General features: G+C 33.3%; 1 long non-coding RNA gene across 1 annotated transcript in view; it reads left to right on the top strand.

Moving 5' to 3' along the window:
- Positions 1–5,273: 5,273 nt before the first annotated feature.
- The window catches only part of LOC128861077 (uncharacterized), an 82,028-nt gene continuing 76,085 nt past the window's right edge, over positions 5,274–11,216 (top strand). The window contains exon 1 of the long non-coding RNA XR_008454333.1: positions 5,274–6,418. This is a non-coding gene — a long non-coding RNA (uncharacterized LOC128861077). The remainder of the gene's footprint in view (positions 6,419–11,216) is intronic.

Here is an 11,216-nt window from a genome sequence, read left to right as displayed (position 1 = left end):
CGAGCGTTTGTTATTAGAGAAAAACCAAAACTATATTTAATTCATTGACCACCTAACTTCAATTGGTCTAAACATTATGTGACGTGATAAATAGGTGGAGTGCCAGAAGTTTACAAGACCTATGGTAAATTAAGCTATACAAATATCGGCCAGTGTTAATTATAACCATCAATTATCGATTCGTCGCCGTTCACAGCAATTGGGCCTCTGTTAGTCAACAACGTGGAAAATTTTGCGAAATAATGTAGGTGTGAAGCCTTTCAAAATGCAGCTGGTGCAAGAATTGAAGCCGAACGACCTACCGCAACGCAGAATTTTTGGTGAATGGGCTCTTGGAAAGTTGGCCGAAGATCCACTTTTTTATCGAAAAATTGTGTTCTGCGACGAAGCTCATTTTTTGATCCATGGGTACGTAAATAAGCAGAATTGTCGATTTTGGAGTGAAGATCAGCCAGAAGAATTGCAAGAGCTACCAATGTATCCAGAAAAGGTCACACTTTTGGTGCGGTTTATGGGCTGGAGGTATCATTGGACCGTACTTCTTCAAAGATGCTGCGAATCGTAACGTAACTGTGAATGGTGAGCTTGACTTGCATGACATGTGATTTCAGCAAGACGGTACCAGACGCCACACAGCGCGCGTAACAATGGACTTGTTGAGAGGCGAGTTCGGTGAAAATTTTATTTCCCGTTCGGGACCTGTCAATTGGCCACCCAGGTCATGCGATATAACGCCTTTAGATTATTTTTTGTGAGGCTATGTCAAAGTTCGTGTCTATTCAGACAAGCCTGCTTCAATTAACACATAGGAAGACAACATTAAAGCATTTATATGTGAGATACCGGCCGAAACATTGGAAAGAGTATGCCAAAATTGGACTAAGCGGATGGACTATTTGAAGCGCAGTCGCGGTCAACATTTGCATGAAATAATCTTCAAACATTAAATTATATGGACTTTACTATCGATTTAAATAAAAATTTTATGCATTTTTCTGAATTTTACGTGTGTTTTTTTGAAAAACTTTCTTATAGCTCTTAAACAATCCTATACCTCTTATAAAGACTTCCAAATACAATATTTTGTGTAGCATTAACTGATGATTTTTCTTTTAAATGTTCATTATTGTAAAATCTGAAAACTATTTAAATCTGAAAACTTTTATATGCGCATATGCTTATATACATATGTATTTGTGCTAAGCTATGCTATTCCATGCCAAGTAATTTCAAAACCCCCCTCCTATTCTTTTTCCTTTTTATGCTAAATAATGTTTCTAATGTCGTCGTGACCTCTAAATTATTTTTAAAAAACCTCATAAATTTTTTTCCATGGGCTCACTAATACATACACACACATGTATATGTATGTAATTGCTCATTGTTCTTAGCGCTGCAGTTTCTATGTATACGGTTTTTCTCCTTTGAGAGAAATTTTCTGGCAATTCCAGTGCACATTGCATGCGACTAAGTAGCTGCTGCTATGTGTAGCTATGCGTGTGTGTGCGCAGTTGTTGCCAATTTCCATATGCTATTTTTAAAGTAGACTCATGGAAATGGGACTTGACAATAAGTGTAGTTGTATTATGGGCGTGTTTTTAATTTTAGTACTGCGCTTTTGGTATGAACTTGAACTTTTTGGTGAGCTGGAAATATTTGCTTTGAAAACGAAGTAACTTATTTTGGTTCATTATATTGGGAAAAATAATGCGCAAAGGAATATGCAATGCGTACGAGTGTTACCAAGGAAGAAAAGTATGCATAATAACACAAATGAAATGTTGAAGTGATCGTAGACCGCAAAAAAAAAAAACAAAAAAAATCAATATCTACTCAATAGTTTGTTAAGCTCTGACTATTTATTTATTTTTTAATTAAATTTTTGTTTTTATAAAACTGTATTTTTTGCTATAATAAATACCAATAGCAAAACTTAAAGGAAATTGACTAAATAATGTCTCAATTTTACAAAAATATATTTCTTTCTATAATAAAAACCGCGAAAAAAATAACCTCAATAGGTTGACAAGTTTTGACTTATTATTGTAAAATTGGTAAATGTTCAGCAATCAATAAATTTCACAATTTTTAATCAGAATTTGATAAAAATACTTCTGTAAGCAGTTTTAAAGCCAATTAAATTTTAGTAAAAAAAGGAAGAAATTTGAATTGGCTCAGAATGCGTATACAAATCGCAATTTCAAACTTTTTTCAAAAACTAGAAAAAATTCAAAATTTTGCTTAAAATTTTCACGTTTTCTAATTAGAACTAAAAAATAATGTTTTTTAGCCCATTAAATTTCAGAAAATCCTATAGATTTTTTATAATTTTTTTATTCAGAATCTAAAAAAAATTCAAAATTTTGCCTAAAATTTTCACGCTTTTTAATCAGAATTAAAAAATAATGTTTTTTAGCCCATTAAATTTCAGAAAATCTTATAGATTTTTTATAATTTTTCATAAATTTATTAGACGGGGTCGCGTATTTTCGCTCTATAAAAAACAATTCGGGGCGAATTTGGTATTGAGAAAATACGCAACACCGTCAAGGAAAAAATTAAAAAAAAAAAAATCCATCGGAATTTTCTAAAATTTAATGGGCTACGAAACTGTGTGCCCAATTTTCTTTTTATAAAATTTATTAAAAAGTGTGAAAGTTTAATGATAATTCCTTCTGTAGACTCCCAAACCGGTGCACAGTGGTCCGACCAGAAGGCGTTGGCGGACAAAATTCAAAAACTGATTTAATTAAGCTAAAAATATATATTTAGGGGTTTTAAGGATCAGTGATGACGAATCTGACCTTAGTTTTAGCAAATTTTAAATTCATTAAATACTATAAATACATTTTTACTTCCGTAATTAGCTGGTGAGTTTATTTTTACATTTTTCACGACCGCAGAGAGTACCACGTGGAGGTTTCCGGTAAGGTTATTCTCTCCTCATTTTTTTTTTGTTTTAAAATTTTTTTATTTTTTACTTTTTTTTTTAATTTTTGTTTTTAATTTAAAATTTTTTTTTTTATTTTTAATTTTTAAATTTTTTTTTGTTTTAGTTTTTAAATTTTTTTCGGATATTTAGTTGTTTTTTTGTTTTTCATTTTTATTTTTTTTTTATAATTCAGAATCCTCGGTTTCTGATGAGCTGTTTTCTAAGGCTGGATCATTTTTCAAATTTAAAAGCGCAAGAACCTTTTTTGAAAATGGTTTTGGCTTGTTTTTCGGAACCTTAGTTTTTGATACAATATTATAACTACATCTGATGAGCAAAGCAAAGCATTTAATAAATCTGTCAGTGACAGATAAAAATGTTATATTATTATATATAATTTTATTGTATATAGTGTTATATGTATATACATATGTATATCATATTAATATTGTAATAATATTAAAAAAAAAATTTGTTTTTATAATAAATTTTTTTTTTTTAGTTGTCTCTTAATGCTGATGGGGTCTGTGATGTCTTTTTCTGTCTTTTACACAAAATTGCATAAGCCATATGTAACGTTTTGCCTGTGGGTAAATGCACAAAAGCTACATTATTTTTAATTTGCGCAACTTTGCGCAACAGGTTTCAGTTTGAGATCATAGCTGAAATATGTGGCTACATCACTCATGTTGATTTCAAGTGGACCACTCGAAAAAATGATCTTAAAAAAAAATTTTCGAAAAATTTTGAAATTTCAAAAAAAAAAATTGGATTTTGTACCACAACTTAATAGAATTATTACTGTTTCCGTTAATATATTCAATTATCTTCTTTTTTTTCAATATTTGGTTAACAATCAAATGGTAATATTTATTTGCAGACATGAAAATGAAACTCTTGTATGAAGTACGATTTGCATAAAATTACATGTTTAAAGTCAAAAAACTACAATGAAAATTTTTTAAAATTAAGTAATATTTTCAGGAAATCTGCCTTGAGTATTTAAGAAAACATCTGCATTATCAAATTTTTATTTCAAAAATGTTGAAAAATATAATTTTGTCCGGCCGCCGGATCACTGTGCGGTGTAACGTCTTCCAAGCTAAGATCTACGCTATAAACAAAGCAGCAAAGCAGCAGCTAACATTAGAATTTTATATTTGATAATTTTTTTTATGTGATAAAATTGGCTTCAATAGAGGCTTGAGAAAATGAGTTGCCCAGCGTTTTACGCTTCGAGATAAAGGCTTCTGCAATTTCGGAATTATGTTAAATTGACACAAACTTCTACACTTCGTACAAAATGGTAGCACATCAACATTTTGACCAATTTCATTTTTTTATATTTGTTAACCAATTTTAGCTTATTTTATTAATTTTTATTTTTTGAATATGGTATTCATTATTTTTATGTGTAATTTTAGTTCAAAAACCAATTTCCCAATTTTATGCAAATATTAGAAAAATACAATAAACTTTCATTCCATTTCCATTTTTTTGATTAGGCTTTCTAGAAAGATTTTTAGTAAACAGTTTTATAGCGAAATAAATTTTAGTACACAAAAATGTATGTTTGAAGTGCTTGAAAATTCCGTTGATTTTTTATATGATTTTCATTCGATTTTGGTTTGATTTTCTTACGATTTACACCATACAAAAAATTTCGTGCATTCGTTATATGGAAAAAAACTTAAGGAAAAGAATTTTAAAAAATCAAAATAATATAAGGAAAAAAGTTTATAATAAATGAAAATAATGAACTCTAAACAAATAACCAAACAAACAAAATGTAAAAATTTGTCACCCATTACCATTTTTTCGCGGTATATCAGCTCAATTGGATGACACCAACTGTCTCATTTTCATAGCAGAAATAAGCGAAAAAACGCTCAGGATATTTTTACATGACGAAATATCCATGCAACATCTTAAAAAAAAACCAAATTTCCTTTGTTCCTTTGACAATAATCTATTTTCGTCTTATTGATATCGAAATTTTCCTAATTCTAAAAGAAATACACAAATAGGCGCCTTGACAATTCACACACGACTTCAAAGCTCTTATAGCAAAATGCCAAAATCAATTTATAGGAAAAAGCGTGGAAATTAAGTGTCCGCGAAGTGAAATACAAAACATTCATGTTCACCATCCATACATTCGTGCATGTGAATTCCACGCACAATGTATGCATATATATAATATGTATATGTATATGTGTGTGTGTACTGAAACAGAAAACTCCTAATAACAAATATTATACAATATTTAAATAGTTTGCTCTCAAAAGTTGTTCTTTCCAATTCGTTTAGCTCTCTGCTCTCCCCAAATACTGTATTTGTTTATATTTTTGCTACTGTTGGCCACTTGTCGCACCATTGCGTACACATTGCTTTTGGCTTGACGCCCAATTTCTGTTTGTGACAGTTGCGCTCTAGCAGCCGTTATTATTGTTGTTGCGCTCCTGAGTTTTGCATGACATTTGGTTGTAGCAGCATCAACCACATAAACAGCCACAGTAGCAGCGCTGAAGCGGCAGCGGCAGCGAATGTTTTGTGAGTAGCGCAAACAAACTCTCTTTGTCATGTGCTGTTATACTCTGAGAGCGCAAACACCACCAATGCATGTATGCATGTTTGTGCAAATACAAGTAGGGAAATGTGCAAGTGTATGCGACTTTTTTAGGGGTTGGTGACTGTTTGCTTTTGCCATTGCCTTTGCCTTTGCCTTTGCTTTTGACTGTGTCTCTTCTGCTTGTTCTTTTATTATATTAAACGATTTTTTTAACCGTCCGTTGATGTGCCGTCTTCTTTGCTACACTCATTCATGTTGTTGCCAACAGTCAGTGACTTGTGCAAGAAAAACATCAAAAACTATAGGAAACTCAGCAACAGCAGCTAGAGTGTCGGCAGCCACTTGCCACCAATTCGGTCAACTGTCTGAGCGCTGGCTCGCATGTACGTCCAACGCCACATCCGCTCCGACCGACCGTCCGTCCGTCCATTCATCCAGCCATCCATCTATACGTCCATCTGTGCGACTGTCTAGCTGGCATGCGGCAGCCAAGTTGAATAGAATTACGCTGAGCTGTTTCGTTTCGTTTTGGCCAACTGTTGTGCGCTCCTTGCCGTGTTGTGCTTCCGTTCGTCGATTGTGCTCTGATAGCGTTTGTGGCAGCCGCCAGCCAACAACAGGCAGCCAGTCAGCCAACCAACCAACCAGCCAACCATCTCGTCAAGTGGATTTCATTTCAGTTTCATTTCAAACGTCGTGCGGTGTTGAAGTGTGTCGCGGCGCGTCTCTTCCGCTTCTTCGAGTTGAATTTCATTTTAAACGCGTCCGTTTTCAATTCATATAAACCTACATACACATACACACTCTCATAAATATTTGAAAAAAGTTTTGATGACAACAATGAATTTGTGCGCCCGTGTACAACAGCCGGAAAACGTTGCGGTCTAAAAGGAAGCGAGTAGCAGCAATAAAAAGTAAATTATATTACAAGCAAAAAATAAAAAGTAAAAAAAAAAATAGCTGCTACAAAAATAAACTTTTGATTTTTACGAATTTCTGATTTTTATGCGACAAAAAGTGGTCAAAGTAATGCGTGAATTCTAAATTCTATTGCTTAACCCACTCACTCATGCGTTTGAATTCGTTTTGAAGAAGGCGTATGTATGTTTTTATGTACGCAAAAATGTTATGAAAATGTGGCCAGTTTTTCTTTTGTGAAAAAAAAAGAAATTGTGCGAAATACGCGCGAAAGCAAATATTGAGGGCAAAGTTAATTTAAGAAAATTTGAATTGGGTGAAAAGAAAAGAAACTAGAAATGACATAATTCATATGCATAAGCAACAACAAGTAAAAATTATGATGACATTGTGAAATAAATCGTTCTATTAAAAATCTTATTTGTGAAAAAGCAAGCGGAATATCAGAAGCTGATTAGAAGTCTTCAATGACTCAATTAGAATAATAAAAAAATAAATAAAAAAATTATTTATATAGGTAGTTTTAGAATAGAAGAACAAAAAAATTAAAAATAAATAATAAATACTAAATACAAAAAAAAAAAATCTAAAAATTCAAAAAATATTAAAATTAGTACAAAGTTTACCTATAAATGCAAAACGAATAAAAAAGGTATTGACAGCCTAAGGAATTTATGTACAGCTGCAAGCCCCCTCTTCACAGCCAATGCATTCGTTGCTAGTCAATAAAATGTGACTAAAAGGCTTGCAGAGTATTGAAAGAAATAGTGACAATTTCAAGAAGTAGTCGTTGAGCATTTGTGGGCACGGTACGTCTCCGATTTAATAAGTATGTAAATCTTCGAATGAAATCAGAAAATTAATTCATACGCTGATTGTTGCTGAAATAGTGATTTTCGAGATATTTACTTACCTTGAAAGCAGGCGGTAGCACCTGGTGGGCATTTTTTTTTTGTCGGATTCCGTTTTTAATTTTCTTTAAATCTACTCGTCCTCCGAAAAATCTGAGTAGATCTTGTGGTGCCAAGGAGCCAAGCAGGTCGCTTCTTAATACATTCGTGTCAAAGACCTCAACTCTGATTCGAGTGAAGGCTGAGCAGACGCACAGAAAGCGGTACGCCGTCTCATCCTCCTCTTCACGAGGTGGCCACTGTCTGAGATACCCACTTTTTCCATGCGCTTTGCCAATAGAAAGTGGTCCGTCATCAGTCCAACCAGCCCCCTACAGTGCCCTCTGCTTAGTTAGGAGGAACTGCGACAGTCGGTCGGACATCGGACATGACAGGTAACATCAGTTTTGTCCATCTGCAGCCTCTCACAGCCTGCCAAGCTCGCTTGTAGGTTAGAGTAACTCGTTTGCTAACCGTGGCTTTGATGGCTGCAGAAGGGAGTGGCAGAACGGGCTCCGGGCCTGGAGGGCACAGTCCGTAGCCGATTTCGTACCTAGTAACTACTTTAGTATCTTCCAATGAAATCGGAAAATTAGTAGATGTAAAAGTTACTTTTAGGATATTTACTTAATTTGAATGCGAATTCGTTAAGTTCCTAAATATTGATAATGCAATAAATACATATTTCGGTTTTTAACACCTTTCATAATTTAAACCGCAATTAAAAGCAAAAATAGCCGAGCTAAAATGTTTGGTGTCTGTAATAAAAAAGGGTGGACCAACGCCAAATTTTTTTTTCTCAAACCGCATTTGAATGAAAACTATTTTCTGCGGCTGCTCTGAATATCAGGAAAAGCTATTCTCAAAATTTGTTTGCCTATGAAATCTTGAAAAAAAAACAGTAGGGCTTATGATCGCTCATGGTAAAATGAACTAATATCAGCTTAATGCAGAAAGAATATGTTAATGTGAGAAAGTTGCAGGGTTCATTGGAATATCTCACCTTTATTTTGAAACCATGCTAGCAATAAATTGATTAAGAATATTAAAAAAAAAAAAACGCCATCGTAAAGTATTTTTCAATGATTCCTACTTTAATGGAAATATCAAATATTTCAATTAGTCTGCGAAATATAACCCAATACGCATGATTGCCGCGGTTCATACTTTGCACCAAATTTTCAAACGCCTTCGTTAGTTGGCAGTTTCTGGTGCTATCGCATGAATGACTTTGACTATTCAGCTTAAGGTCCTTATGCGTATTTTATCAATTTTTCTCATCAACATACAATAAAATTAAGGGACTCTAATCGCTGCTCTGGTTAGATCAAATGACAACGCCTGCCTAGACGAATGATTAACGAAAAAATACGAAAAAAGATCCATTATTTTATGAGCTGTGTTTCCTACGAAAACCGGAGACCTCAGCAGTTTTTTATTATCAATTTCGGCGAACAAAAAGTTGGTAATAATTCTTTCCGAATCGAAAAGGCGTTTTGAGGAAAATTTTCAAAATGAAGCAAGAATGCAAGAAAATTATGTCACCTTTCCAAAATTAGCGTAGAACTGTCGCTTTTTGCGTATGAGCTTTCTGAGTATCCTATGCAGGTTTTCCAAACACCAGATGCGGCAATTTTATTTGCTTACAAAGCCGGCGAGCTGAAAATATTAGTTCTCTGAAAATATTACTTTTTGGCGGAAGTCGACGCCCAATTGAAACTGTTGCAAGTGATCAAACAAGCAGCGGTGGCTATTTGACTTTATGTAAAATTCTCCTGACGCTGGAGTATCACAAGTTGCATTATGAAAGTCTGCGGCGAGTTAGTGAACTCAGTTACTTGACTTGATTAAGTTGCAAATGGTTACAGACTCTCAACTTCAGCAGCTGAATTCTCGACTAAGGGAACTGTGAATGTTGCCCAATGTTGAATTTCATGCAGCTTGCGGTGAGGGTGCCTTATTCTGACCAAAAACGTCTTTGCAATAAGCGCATAGGCAATAGGGAACTCAAGCGTGACATAGGCTCATTACATGGTATTCGTGCCGCAAATATATTTTTTTGCATTCCTGTCATTTTGGCTCACAAAATAGGATTAGCTTTGGAAAAAACACAGGCCTCACTTTACAAGAAACTGAGTCGTAAGAAAACTTTGTTTAAATTTAAATATAAACATTTTTGTTGTATCAATAAAAGGTCATAAAAAAGGCCTAATAAACTGAGAAATTTCCAATAAACTTTTGCGTAAAAAATCAACCTCTTACCTGAGATGCAAATCAATTTTGCAGTAAGAAATTAAAAATGAAGTTCACATTTTTTTGGTTTTTTAATAATTGTTAAGGAAACGTGAAACTTTAAAAGCACAAAATTGTGTACAATTATGTAATAAAAAAAAAAGTTGACCTGAAATATCCATTGTGCCCCCTTCATGGACTCAGAGTATTTTTCTCAGCCCAAATTCACCAATAAATTTTAGTATTTCAGTTATTTTATTGACCTTTATATTTGCTCCGTTCTGTAATAAAAATTATAAAAATATAAGAAGAAGAAATATTTAAATTTGGAAATCACTTAAAGTAAATTCTGTCAACTTAGCAAAGCACAGAAGGTCAGACATTTTGGCATTAATTTTTAAATTTGTTTGCTTTTTAAGGCAGCATGGGCCACTGTACTATTGAAAGCACATCTAAAGAACTCGAGGGGCCCCGGTGGTGCTGGAAAATGTAGGGTACTTTCAGGAATTTTGTTTAGAATAAAAACATGAAAAACGATATTTAAATTTTTTAGGCTTTTTACTTAACTTATTTTACATACAAAAGTTAAAAAATATTTTTCTTTGAAGTTGACCCTCCTGAAAAATTGGACTTGGGCGGTGTTGTCCATTTTGGCTCTTCTATTTATCTGAAACATAAAAACCAAAAAAAAAAAATACTAATCAGAAGCTATGCCCTGTACTAGAATAAAGAAAAAAAAACAAAAACAAAAAAGTTTAACAAAATGGCACGGTTTCGAGTTTGGCACTCTAAAAATCGGTGTTTTTTTGTTTTCTAAAGAAAAAAAAACTAAATAATTCAAATAATAATATGATTCTAGTACGAGCGATAACCATAGATGTTGTAAATAACATATTAAAATTTCAGTCGATTGGGTTGAACAGTTTTTGTTTTGACAACACCAGGCCGAAAAACGTCGTTTCGAGATAAATGAGTTTAAAGTTTGAGGTACAGGAGCGCGCGAACCTAGTTAATGGATAATATTGTGAATTTCCGCATGAAAATTTCACAGTTCATTCTTAAAAGACTATACTTTCGGGATATTGAAAAGCAAAAAAATCGATTTTTTAGCCAGTTCTAGACCACCGGGACCCCTTTAAGTTAAAAGGGGATTAGCCTACTGCAACCAATTCTGGTCCTCAGGCTGCCAGCAGCTCCTCGAGACAATAAATAAATATATTGTCGCTAACCCTCTAAAAAACTGAAAATTGTTCAAGAAAATTGAGACCAGTGCGTGATGTCTGAAAAATAAAATTAAAGAGTGAAATAAATATAAATAAATTAAGTGAAATAATTTTTCTATGCGAGTCGTGCTTACAGCTGCTGTAAGTTGCCCCGCTAAAGTGCCGGCACAAATAATGTTCTGATGTGGTGCAAAATTAATCCAGTTTTGTTTTTGAATAACATTTTTAATGAATAAAATAAATTTATATTGAGAGTCGGATATCTTTATTTCGACCTTTATGCGAATTATATATTTAAAATGAGACAGTGAGTAGTTTGCAGAAAACATGACTTTACTTCAACGTCAACTTAAAACTCATCTGTACGTTCTAAAATAAAAGCTCAATGATATTTCTCCATCCAGTATTTATTTTTATTATTTGTTTATTTGTTGTTACTCGTACTGCAA

This window comes from Anastrepha ludens, chromosome 4 (assembly GCF_028408465.1).
Source record: "Anastrepha ludens isolate Willacy chromosome 4, idAnaLude1.1, whole genome shotgun sequence".
In the NCBI taxonomy this organism is placed as follows: Eukaryota; Metazoa; Arthropoda; class Insecta; order Diptera; family Tephritidae; genus Anastrepha; species Anastrepha ludens.
Note: the sequence above shows the minus strand (reverse complement) of the source record. Positions and strands in the feature narration are given on the sequence as shown.